Source organism: Chinchilla lanigera, unplaced genomic scaffold, assembly GCF_000276665.1.
Source record: "Chinchilla lanigera isolate Chin_1 unplaced genomic scaffold, ChiLan1.0 scaffold00054, whole genome shotgun sequence".
Classification (NCBI taxonomy): Eukaryota; Metazoa; Chordata; class Mammalia; order Rodentia; family Chinchillidae; genus Chinchilla; species Chinchilla lanigera.
In genome coordinates, this window is record NW_004955455.1 from 3,066,602 (window position 1) to 3,079,180 (window position 12,579).

Genomic DNA, 12,579 nt, shown 5'->3' on the forward strand with positions numbered 1-12,579 from the left:
TTCAGCATTATAGCATCACTATTTTGTGGTCAGGAAAATTGAGGGTCAAAGTGAAGAAAAATCAGCTTAAGCTGTGTCCCAAACCTATAGATTACTGTCCTGTGTCCTGTGTCCCAAGCCTATAGATTACTTCATCTTGTCTCTCTGTCCCATACTGCAGGCCTCGAATTTTCCTGTAAGGTCCTTTTTGCTTAGTTTGCCAGGAAAATCCCATTTCTTTTTTCTCTTTGTTTAAACCAGTTTCTCAACCTCAGCAGTACTGGCATTTGGGGTTGGACAGTTCTCTGTGGGAGGGGCTGCCCGGTGTCTTGTAAAATGATAGCAACCCTAGGTTCTGTGCCCGCCAGGTGCCAGTAGTACATCCTGCTACCTCCAGCTGAGACAACCAAAATTGTCTGCAGACATTGCCAAAGTCTCCTGAGGGCTAAGATCTCCTCCAGGTAACACCCCATGCCTTAGATCCAGGTTGAATATCCTTGCACTCTGTACTTGCTCTGTTCCTAGGCAATTCCTGGGCCAAGGATTTAGCTCAGTGGCACAGCACCAGCCTGTCAAGTGTGAGGTACTGAGTTCGATTCCTAGTAAGAAAAATAAATAAATAAATTCCCAGGCAATTCCCCTAGACTTCCAGCCTCGAGGCTGTGGCCCTGGATGGCTTGAGCTCAGCTGTCTGTATTTCTGGACAGGCTCTGTGATCCCTTCAGGCAGGGTTGTATCTCACTCAGCAGCTTCCTGATTATTGACTAAATAGATTTAAAAATGACTCTGGAGGTGAGTGGAAACAGAATTCAAGAATTCTGTCTTCCCACTGCCGCTGTTGTGGCACTCGTTTTCAGACTCCTGTGTCCCATGCTTTCGCTGTGTCATACTTTATAGATTCCCGTTCTCTAGAGGAGAGACAGACTCTGGCAAGGAAGGGCCGCGCTATTCATTGTCCTAAACACATCAATTAAAATGGGACAAGAAAACAAAATGTTTAGGGTAACTTTTTTTTTTCCTCAGAGACAGTTCTGAAAATTGAACCAGGGCCTCACCCATGCTAGGCAAGTATTCTGCTATGGAGTTGCATCCCCCGCCTTTTTATTTTTTTAATTTTGAGGCAATGTCTTGCTAAGTTGTCCAGGTTGGCCTTGGACTTAACAGTCTTCCTACCTGAGCCTCCCAAGTAGCTGGGATTTCAGGGGTGCACTACCACACCTAACTAATCTCTTATAATCTCACAAGAAAAAAATGGAAACTCTTAAATGATCTGGGAGAAAGTAAAGAGGAAATTTCTATATAAAATATTAATGTTTCCTTCATGGAATCAAAGTGGAATCTTGAGCTTACTGTAGAAAGTGTTATTTTTACTTATCTGAGTTCCAACTCCCCACATCATTTTTAAAATGACGTGGCAAAAGAAGGAAGGCAAAACATAAATATATATCTATGAATACCTGCGATGACTGTATTGCTGTTGTCTGACGGTGTATTGAAATGAACAGTTAACGCTCACAATTTTTTTGTTTTTTTTTTGTTGTTGTTGTTTTTTCTCCGGTACCGGGAACCGAACTCACGACCTTGCGCTTGCCAGGCAGGTGCTTTTGCCGCTGAGCTAAATCCCCAGCCCCTCTCACAATTTTTTATGTTCTGATCGACTTTTCCTGCTTGTGTCTGGTGATCTGAGCAACTGATTTGAAGGTAACAATATGCAATGGAATTACAATGGTGAACTCCTACCATCTTGTCTAGTGAAACTCTCTAATATCTCTAGTGTTTTATTGAAGAATTATTTTCTTAATCTCTTTAATGGTTTGAGCAATCTCATTCTTACATCTGATAACCTGGGCAATGCAGTTGAGGATAGCAATATGCAATGTAACAACCACGGTTGATTTGTATTAATTTGTCCTGAGACCCTGTATCACTTTGAATGTTTTTGCTTTGATTTGTTTATGTTCGTGATACTAGTATGCTGCCATTGTTCTATTTTTGTGTTTGTTTGTTTCTCATGTACTACTCTCTTTAAAATTAAAAAATAAATAAAATGAAATACAATCACATGGTACATTTGTCACAAGAAACCAACTGCGTAGGACTTCATTACCTTCTAGAAATGGATGAGGTCATTTTGGCTTGCTAGGACTGTTGATCCTCATGTGTTTCTTTAATTTCTTCTCTGTTTGTTTTGTTTTTGTTTTTTTTTTGAGACAAGGTCTCATTAAGTAGCTCAGGCTGGCTTTGAATTCACAGTGATTCTCCTGCCTCAGCCTCCCAAGTGTTGCAATTACAGGCGTGCACTACCATGCCCAGCTATTTAATTTCATTAGTTGTTGTTTTCATTTTTTTCTTCACTGTGCTAGGAGTCAAACCCAGGGCTTCTCACAAGGTAGGAGAGCACGCTACCACTGAGCCACATCTACAGCCCTAGTATATCTGTAAAGAACATTTGTGAACTGTTTTAGTAGCATTGAGGCTCCCAGTGTATGGGCAGGAAACGCTCCCAGCCATGTTGATGAATGTTTCCTTCCATCCTTTGGCTGCCCACGCCTTTCTAAAAAAAGAGTTGCAGTACTTCCTGAAGATCATTTGTGTGTATTAGGGTTCTGAGAATTTCACTCTTCCTTTGGCTTCTGCAAAATGCTGCAGTTCATTTGCAGATTGAAGACTAAACAGCGACTGAAGATTCATTAGAAAAGTGCAAGGATGTCACACATCTTTCTCTTCACTTGGCACTGACCCAGAGCAGTAAATGGTTCTGTATTTGGTTTTGTCTTTTTCAAGAAAACACAAACTCTCCATTGTCCAGTAACTGTTTTTCGCTCTGAGGTTCAAAAGTAGCAAGGGAAGCAAGTTTTATCTTGTTTGAATAAAGTAAGCACCAAAGGGTCCCATCATCACTCTTAGGAGAAATAAAATCATGTCACTGGTTTTGAACATTCTGAAGCTTTGTATTTGGACATAATTTAAATCTATGAAACAGTTGCAAGGCTAAAATGGAGAGAGGATGGTTAATAGGCACACGGTGCAGTTGGGCAGGAGAAATAATGTCTAATGTTCTGTAACACAGTAGTATAACAGTGATTGACAACAATTAACTATAAGCTTTCAAAATACCTAGTAAAGAGGATTTTGAATGTTCTCAGCACAAAAAAATGATAAGTGTTGTGGGGGGGAGCACACAAATTATCCTGACCTGATTATTACACATTGTATACATGCACTGAAATGTCATGCCGGGCCCCATAAATATTTGCAGTTATGTGTCAATTAAAAACTGTCACAGTAGTTTTTAAAATATTGTGGCTACACATGGTGCCACATGCCTATAATCCCAGAATTTAGGAGGCTGAGGCAGGAGGATCACTGTGAGTTCCAACCTAGTCTGGGCTACATAGTGAGCTCAAGGCCAGCCTGAATTACAGAGTGAGATCCTGTCTCAAAACATCAATAAATAAACAAATTAAACATTGCAAAGCTGGTACAGAGAATTCCCATACATCTCTCATTTAGCTTCATTTTCTCCACGGTTATCTGCTTACATTGTTGTCAAAAACTGAGAAAACAACACTGTCACATAGCTATTCACTAAAACAGCCTTTATCTGGATTTCAAGTTTTTCTCTTAAACCCACTTTCTGTTGCAGGATCCTGCACTGGTTTTGATTACTTAGCTCGGTAGCCCATCTATTATGGCAAAAACGAAAATATCTTGTGGTTAATTTCAGTAAGATATTTACCTGCGGCGCGGCCCTGACTCAAGCTCACCTTGCTGGACAAAGGTGGTGGTACCCTTAGGCAATGCCTGGTTCGGAGGAGACTATATTTCCTGAAAATGATCTGGGGACTCTCAGCGTACAAACAAACTTTCTTTTATTTGTAACTGACTTTGCACAACTAATACTCAAGTGGAGAAAGAGAGAAAATTGTGTTTTTGTGACAACACCTAGAATTTATGTGTTTGGATTACACCATACTTTGGGATCCTAATAATCATCCAAGAGCCAGCTGGGTAAAATGCAGTATAGCCCAGTCTCTTACCTGGCGACTGAAAGGAATATAGGAGAAAAGCTTCAGGCCTGGAGGAGGAAGGAGAATCCTATTTGCTTAAGAGCACTGGGAGACTGGTCACTCATCTGCCAAGATTTGCCCTCCCTTCTGGGAGCAGCCTCTGCCTACCGGAGATGGGGTTCCTGCTTGTGAGATGGGTGTAGGGAAGATTTGCAGTTCTCCCACACACATTAGGTAACCATGGACAAGTTGCTTAATCTCTCTGAGGTCCAGTTTCCTTGTTGCTAAAATGAGACTCAAAGGGCTGGAGATATAGCTCAGTGGTAGCGCATTCAGCTAGCTTGCTAGCATTCACAAGACCCTGGGTTAGATCCCCAGTGTGCACACAAGCACACACGCACGCACACACACCATGAAAAATGAATTGTGTTTGGAACAAGAAAATTCATGTTGGCAAAATGCATGATATAGAGAAAATATCTGATATATGTGAAGTATTATTATTATTACTCTTTCTCTTTTTTTTTTGGTACCAGGAATTGAACTCATGACCTCGTGTTTTCCAGGCAGGCGTTATGCCACTGAGCTATATCCCCAGCCCAGTATTATTATTATGAATGAAAGGCAGTCTTCCCTAATCCCAACAAGCATTCCCAGCCTCTTCTTCTTCTTTGTTTGAGACAGGGACTCACTCTGTAGTTCAGATTTACCTTGAGCTCACTATGTAGCCCCAGCTGGCCCCTAACTCACAGTAATCTTCCTGCTGCAGCCTCCGAAGCGCCGGGCTTACAGGCATGTGCCACCACAACAGGCTGCCTGGCCTCTTCTTTGTTGTCATTAATCTCTTCATTGTCTCATCCTTTCTTCCATCTCTAGATACATGGCAGCCACGAGGTTCGAGGCTTGGGAGTTCATAGAAGGCTATGTGGAACAATGGAGTATCTGAGTCTTTTGTGTTTTCTTTCACAGTACTAAGGACTGAACCCAGGACCTTTGCACTGAGCTATATCCTCAGGCTCCCCCCTTTATTATTATTATTTTTTTTTGAGACAGGGTCTTACTAAGTCCCAAGTTTTTTTTTTTTCCGGTACCGGGAATCGAACTCACAACCTTGCACTTGCCAGGCAGGAGCTGTGCTGCTGAGCTGAATCCCCAGCCCCCCAAGTTTTTAAAATACTTTTAAATGTATTTTAAATACATTTAAAATACAGCCCATCCTGGTGGCATATACCTATAGTCTCAGCTTCTCAGGAGGCTGAGGCTGGAGAAACACTTGAGCTCCATAGTTTGGGACTAGTCTGAGCAACAGAAAGAAACTGTCTCTTAAGAAAAAAAAAAGTCAGGGGCTGGGGATTTAGCTCAGCGGCAAAGCGCCTGCCTGGCAAGTGCAAGGTCGTGAGTTCAGTTCAAAAAAAAAAAAAAAAAAAGTCAAACTAGGTATAAATTTTGATCACCATTCACAAGCAGGAATAAGGCCCACCCAATAGTAAACCTGTCATAGCAATGAACACCACATGGGTTTTTCTCCAGCCTGCGGACAAAACACCTACTTGGGCCAGACCTGGTCACGGGCTGCCAATTATCTGCCCGGTTAGTGTGACCTGAAATTGAATTCCCAGCATAGCACTGCAAACACTTGCTGAGCACACAGACCGTGACCTATGGCGAGATTCCAGGGGCGGAGTTTGGATTACACCATACTTTGGGATTGGTGCCTTGGGTCAGTTGCTCTGTGCCTAACAAGAATGAGGACAGCAGTCATATCTGGGAAAGAAGTTAGAATATGCAATTTTAAAATTTTGTTTTTGCCCAACCCGGGCAACTTAGTGAGACCCTGTCTCAAAGTAAAAAAAAAAAAAAAATTAAAAAGGGCTGGGGATATAGTTTGATGCTACTGCCTGGGTTCACTCACTTTGTTTTATTTTCAGACGGGGGGGTTTTGCTAGTTTGTTACTAGCAAAAACTTGGGCCTGGGTTTGATCCCCAGCACCAAAAACATGTAAATAAAAAAAAATTAATAAATAAATTTTAAAATATTAGAATAGGGCTCTTTTAAAAAACCTCTCATTTGAAAATAAGACCAGTTGGGAGGCTGAGGCAGGAGGATGGCAGTGAGTTCGAGGCCAGCCTGGACTTCACAGTGAGTTCACAGCCATCCTGAAATACATAACAAGATTCTGTCTCAAACAAACAAACAAAAGTGCTATATTTTCTAGTATGTCATTCTAGAGTTATAGCACATATTACAGTCTTGAGGACCAAGAGGTTTCCAAAATCATTCGTCAACACCTGTACTCTCATTGATCCGTGCCCCTGGGTAGCAGAGAGGTAGAGGATTGCATGCTGACCTTGAGCTGGAAGGTGTGGGTCAGTTCTTGGCTATAGCCGACAATATCCTCTTTCAGGCTCCCCCCACTGTAGTACTGGGGAGTGAACCCAGGCAGTAACATCAAACTACATCCCCAGCCCTTTTAAATTTTTTTTTACTTTGAGACAGGGTCTCGCTAAGTTGTCCAGGTTGGCCTCAACTGCTTTGTTCCCCCTGCCTCGGTCTTCTGGATAGCTGGGATTACAGCAGGCACCACTGTGTCAGTACCCTCCCCGCCCACCCCGTGCTTGTTATTTGTTTATACTGGGGAAAAAGCGGGAATGTGTGTGAAAACAGCCTAGCAGCTTGCCCGGAACACAGGAAGGAGATTGCTCAGTTTATAATTCTGGGGCTCCAGAACAACGGTAACCCGCCCCTGCCTGAGCTGCTCTGATTTCTTTCTCTTTGGCAGTACTGGGACTGAACATAGGGGCCTCACACTGAGTGACATCCCCAGGCTTTGTTTTATTTTCAGACGGGGGTCTCACTGTGTACAGATAGTTCAGGCTATCCTGGAACTTACTAGGTAGCCCAATCTGGCCTGGAACTCATGGCGAGCCTCCTGCCTCAGCCTCCCAAGTACTGGGATTACAATAGTGTGCCACACCCAGCTTCTGACTTTCCTATTGGAAACTCTGCCTAGATAATTAAAAGAGGTGAGGGCACAGGGAACAGACCCATTGGCGAGCTCTGCCTCCATGCACGAGCCAGTGTGGGTGGACTGCAGCACAAACTGTTGTGAAACCTCCCATCTGGACCCCAGTGTGGGTCCCTGTAGACGCCGTGCAGCTGGCTCAGGAGTGAACAAAGACTCTGGTGGCCCAGAGATGCGTTTGGGAGCGGGCCGGGTCCTTGAGGCTCCCCCACCAGGCTTCCAGGTTCCTTCACAACTCTAATGGTCTGGGAATCTGTTGTTGTTTTTAGTACCGGAAATCAAACTCACCACGCGCTTGCCAGGCAGGTGCTTGCGCCACTGAGCTATATCCCCGGCCCTGGTCCGGGAATCTGATATTTTCTTACTTCCTGAAATAGAAAGGGATAAATAGCTGCTCTGGCCACAGCCTTGGGCAGGTATATGCATTTCGTCAACTGAAGTTTCTCAGCAGTGTCTTTTTTTTTCTTGGTACCGGGAATCAAACTCAGGACTTGCGCTTGCCAGGCAGGCGCTTGTGCCGCTGAGGTATATCCCCGGCCCTTCTCAGCAGTGTCTTAATTGATCCGACTTGTTCAGGATTGCTGGAAGCGCATTGTCTCACTCTAATTTTCATTAATCTTGGGAGAAAATCACTGAACATAAGGCTTTTTAAAGGGACTCTCCTAATATATTCTCTTTCTCTCTCCTTTTAAAAAAATCTTTGCGGTGCTTAGGGTCAAACCCAGAGCATCCAGAATGCTAAGCAAGTGCTCTGCCACGGAGCTACATCCCAGCCTGACTCCCCTAAGTGGGCGGTAGGGGTGGTACTGGGGATTGAACTCAAGATCTTTGCACTGAGCTGCGTCTCTAGGCTCCCCCCACATTTTCTGAGGCAGAGTCTCATGCAGTTGCTAAATTGCTTATTGCCCAGGCTGGGCTTGGACTTGCTCTCCTCCTGCTGCCTCAGCCTCTTAGAATGCAGAGATTATAGTGCGCACCACCACGGCCCAGCCCAGCTCCTACTTCCCTAATCCTGACTGAATATTCTGTCCTCACTCCCAGGAACCAAGCTGGGGCAGCGGGGCAGAACAGTTTGCCTGTGTGAGAACTTGAGGCTCTCCTGAAATGCTGTACCCTTCACCTGGATCAGTTACACACATCTGCTGCTTTTTGTTTGTGTTTGTGTTTGTGCTTGTGTTTGTGTTTGTTTTTGTTTTTCAGACAGGGTCTTGCTTTGCAGTTCAGGCTGGCCTTGAACTCACTTTGTAGCCCAGACTGGTCTCGAACTCATGGGTCCTCCTGCTTCAGCCTCCTGATGGCTGAGTTTTGTTTTTTTTTGTTTTTTTTTTTTCTTGAGATAGGGTCTACATTGCCCAGGCTGGTCTCAAACTCATCATTTCAAGTGATCCTCCTGCCTCAACCTCCCAAGTAGCTGGGAGCACCACCACACCCAAATATTCAATGCTTTTTAATTTAGTGTCCAAGAACAGGGAATACTCAGCCATAACACTCAGATAAACTGAAATTTCCAGCAACATGATCAGAATGACTTCTAGAAAACCTCGACTTGGGGTAATGCATTCATCCTGAAGCACCTGCTGTCATCGTCCTGCTCCCATGGGAGCAACATCTAGAAGATGACAGAACATGTAAACAGCTCCAGGTAACTAATGCTTAGTGCTGGTGCCTAGGATAGAGGCCTAAATTCCATCAGAGAGCCATCATGGAAGCCTTCATACAGGAGGACATATTCATATGGGCTTTGAAGGATGAGCAGGAGTTTGTGCATTATTTAACTTTACTTTTCCTCCTGCTCTTTCTTACTGTGAAAGAATCATGACACTATCTGGCACCTGAGAGAAAATCTCAAGAGGGTGATAATGATTCATCAGGTGCTAAAAATGACCTGAAACTGACAAAAAAAATTATAGATTTAACCTTTAACACCTGCTCCTGCCCCTAAGCCTGTGTAAGAAGATCCTTCTAGCTGGAGTGGTCACGCATGCCTGTAATCCTAGCACTCGGGAAGTTGAGGCAGTAGGATTTTGAGTTCAAGGCCAATCTGGGTTTTGTAAGGAGACCCTCTCTAAAAAAATTATTTTAGGTTTCTGCATTCTCATTTTTACTTTCTTCACTTGTTCCTTTCCTAAACTCATCCCTACCCCTTTCACTTCTTTAATATTTCTATTTTTATTGTTATTTCTTTAAGACAAGGTCTCTGTTGCTCAGCTGGTCTTGAACTCATGACCCCCCTGCCTCAGCCTTACAAGTAGCTGAGATTACAGGTGTGTGCTACCCCACCTGGCTTTAATGTTTCTCTTTTAACCAGTAACTTTTTTTTTTTTTAAGGGAGAGGGACAGGCTGAGCATGGTGGCCTAGCTACTTGAAAAGCTGAGACAAAAGGATCACAAATTCAAGGCCAGCCTGGACAACTTCGCAACACTCTGTCTCAAAATAAAATTTTTAAAAGAGCTGAGGAAGTAGCGCAGTGGTAGAGTGTTTGCCTGGCACATGGAAGGCCATGAGTTTGATCCCCAGGAACACACACACACACACACAACACGCACGCACGCACACGTGCACACACAATACACACACGCACGCACGCACACACCTGTCTGTATCTGTGGAAGGGCAGGAATATGGGAGAGGAACAGAAAAGGATTTTCCTCTACCCATTCCTTTGGCCACAAGTGCTGCACGCTCCCCACCTCCCCACCTCCCTACCTCCCTGTTCTGAGAGTCCCCCTAAAGCAGTGGGAAGGAGCTCAGGTCCTCGGGCTGGGGCTGGCGCTGGCATCCCAGAGAGGTTAGCGCGTGGCACCAGGAGCGCAGGTGGAGGCAGGGCTCCTGAGACCTGAAGCCCCTGTGCTCCCTGCACCTGTCCCGCCTCTCCCCTGCGCGCAGTGAGTGACCCGACCTTTTGTATCCTGTTTCTCTTTGCCCCCCGCCCCGCCCACTCGGCAGCCTTAAGTCCACCCTATTTCCTCCTCGGCGTTTCTTTAAACGCGTACCGCCAGTAGACCTTGAAATGCTCAGCTTGCCTTCTGGCCTTGGCTGCCAGCTTGACAGGTGCCGCTGGCTCTCCTGGGAGAGTGGGCAGCTGATGAAACCCCAGGGGCCCTGAAACCGCCCTTTCAGTAAATGCCGTGTTTGCACATCCTGGTTCGGAGCAGGAACTGCGGGGGTTGGGAACTGATAGGGGAGGTAGAGTTACTGACTGACTGGATTGGCTCCCAGCTGCCTGAGAAGGAGGGGATCGGTCCGTCCGGTTTTTCAGATTAAAATCTCCCTTGTTTGTTCACTTTCTTAAAGTTCTTGGAAGCTTTTTCCAGGAAGAAGCGAGGTAATAAGGAATCAGAGTAGCAAAGAACAGTAAGGGCTGTTTTCATCTGCCTTACTCTGCAGCGTGTCTTGGTAAAGGGTCACCCATGGGGATGTGCGAAGTACGTCAGTATTAGGAACAGTAGCTAATGCTGTGAACCAGTTATTGGGTGTGAACCAATTATTGGGTGTGAATCAAGCATTGTGTGACGACTTGGCATCCGTGCCCTCTTTTATTCTTGGGATAAATCTGTTGCGAATTAGCTGTTTCCCAGAAGAGGAAGGGGAGGCTCTGAGAAGTTAAGCCCAAGGTCACGCCCCAAGTCAGTGGTGGAACAGGAATTCAAACCTAGAGCCCTGGGACTTTAGACCTTGCCCAGGGTCCCGGAGGTTGCACGGGCCTGGGAAGAGCCCAGAACTGCTCTGCTGCTTTAGCATGTGGTACTTCTTAGGTGATTTCCACTTTCCATGATTTGCTTTTTAAAAATTTTTTATCAGTACATGTTTGCAGTACATAATGGTTACATTCATTGCGGGAAGTCGGTACAATTCATAATGCGTCTTAATTCTTTGGTGTGTGTTTGAGGGGTGGGAGCCTTCTGGATGCCACACAAGGGCTCTGCCACTGAGCTACATCCCCGACATCCAATTTGCATTCTGTTAGACAGAAACTAAAAACTCAAGTCAAGATGTCAAAAGCCAGCAAAAGAATGTTTCTTTTGGTCATTATCCCTGGCCCTTGGTTGGGGGTATTGATTGGCTGGGCCTGAGTGACATTTACCATGCAAATAACAGCCTCAAAGCCAGTCAGAGTCCACACCTAGCTGAGTAAATAGCAGAAGGGGCCCAGCCAGGCCTCAGTGGCCAAGTGGACAGTGTGGTGTTTCTGTGGGCTGGGCCCCCGGGAGCAGCGCTGTGGTTCTAGTATTGCTGTGAGTAATACTTGCACCTTTCTTTCCCTCATCTGCAAAGTGGAGGAAACCAGCCTGATGATGTTGTGGTCCAAGTCTGCAGGAGTCTGACTTGAGCACGGTGGCTGGACAGGGTTCAATTATGAGCTACACTCCTTACGCACTCTGTGACCTGGGCATGTATCTTCAACTCTCATAGCCTCTGTTTTCCCTTCCAAGACTGAAATTAAAGGTAGCTCTCCTTCCTCAGGTTAAGTTAGAGTTCAGTGACTCACAGAAGTCTAGAATATACTGTCATCCTTGCAGGGGTCCTTTTCTTTTATTTCCTCTATGTACATACACATGCATGAACACACATATGCATGTATGTACATATGCATGCAAGGATGTATCTGTGAGTGCACACTTGTGCACGAATGTGTGTGCACATGTATGTATTACGCATGTGTGCACGGGTGTTTGCACCCATGTGTGCGAATGTATGTGTGTGTGTGTGTGTGTGTGTGCGCATTGGTGCTGGGGACTGGGTCCAGGGTTTTGTATATATTAGGCAAACATTTTACACTGAGCAGAATCCTCAGCCATTTCATTTCATTTCATTATTTCATGAGACAGGCTGTGGAGCCCAGGTTGCCTCAAACTTGAGATCCTCCTCCCAAGTAGCTGGGATTACAAGTGTGTGCCCAGCTCCGATTCCCCCTTTTTAGTGCAGAAATTGAGATTTAGTTAAACTAAGTTAACTAACTTAAAGAAAGCAAGAAAGCATGATAGAAAGAAAGAAAGAAAAAGAGCTTACATCTAAAAGTTAAACTTCAGTTCAGGACTGGTATATAGGAAACAATACATTTTAAGAATTACCAGTGATTCTCTAATTTGCCAAGTATTCCTGAAATGACTGGCGTGTGGGGGACTCTGCACGAGATCTGCAGACCATAAGAGATCCACATGGACTTCGTCTCACTCTGCAGTCCAGGTGGAGACACAGGCACGGGCTGTGACACAGGGTAACAGTTACATGAGAGATTAGCAGCCTGCTCTGAGACTCCAGGAACTTCTCTATGGCCGACACACAGCAAGACACATGGGAGGAGGCAGAGTTAGTAGTCAGTCCTAGCACATTGCAGGGATCATCTTGGGCAAGATCATCTTGGGCAATTTACATAAATTCTTGGAATAATCTTCCCCTCCTTCGAGGTTTTGTGTATGTGTGTGTCTTTGTTTTTATTTTGTTTTTTGTTTTTTGTTTTTCTTCCGGTACCAGAAATCGAACTCACGACCTTGTGCTTGCCAGGCAGGCGCTTTGCCGCTGAGCTAAACCCCCAGCTCCTATGTGTGTGTCTTTTTTTTTTTTT

The 12,579-nt window shown here is 45.0% G+C and overlaps 1 protein-coding gene across 4 annotated transcripts in view; it reads left to right on the plus strand.

The window, feature by feature from the left end:
• Positions 1-355: 355 nt before the first annotated feature.
• The window catches only part of Znrf3 (zinc and ring finger 3), a 222,880-nt gene continuing 210,656 nt past the window's right edge, over positions 356-12,579 (plus strand). For 2 of the 4 annotated variants that reach the window (XM_013520423.1, XM_013520425.1), the window contains exon 1: positions 365-440. The gene's annotated coding sequence lies outside the window, so the exon portion shown is untranslated. Of the gene's footprint in view, positions 441-12,579 lie in introns of all 4 variants that reach the window. The other 2 variants (XM_005396172.2, XM_005396171.2) reach the window with 2 other exon arrangements.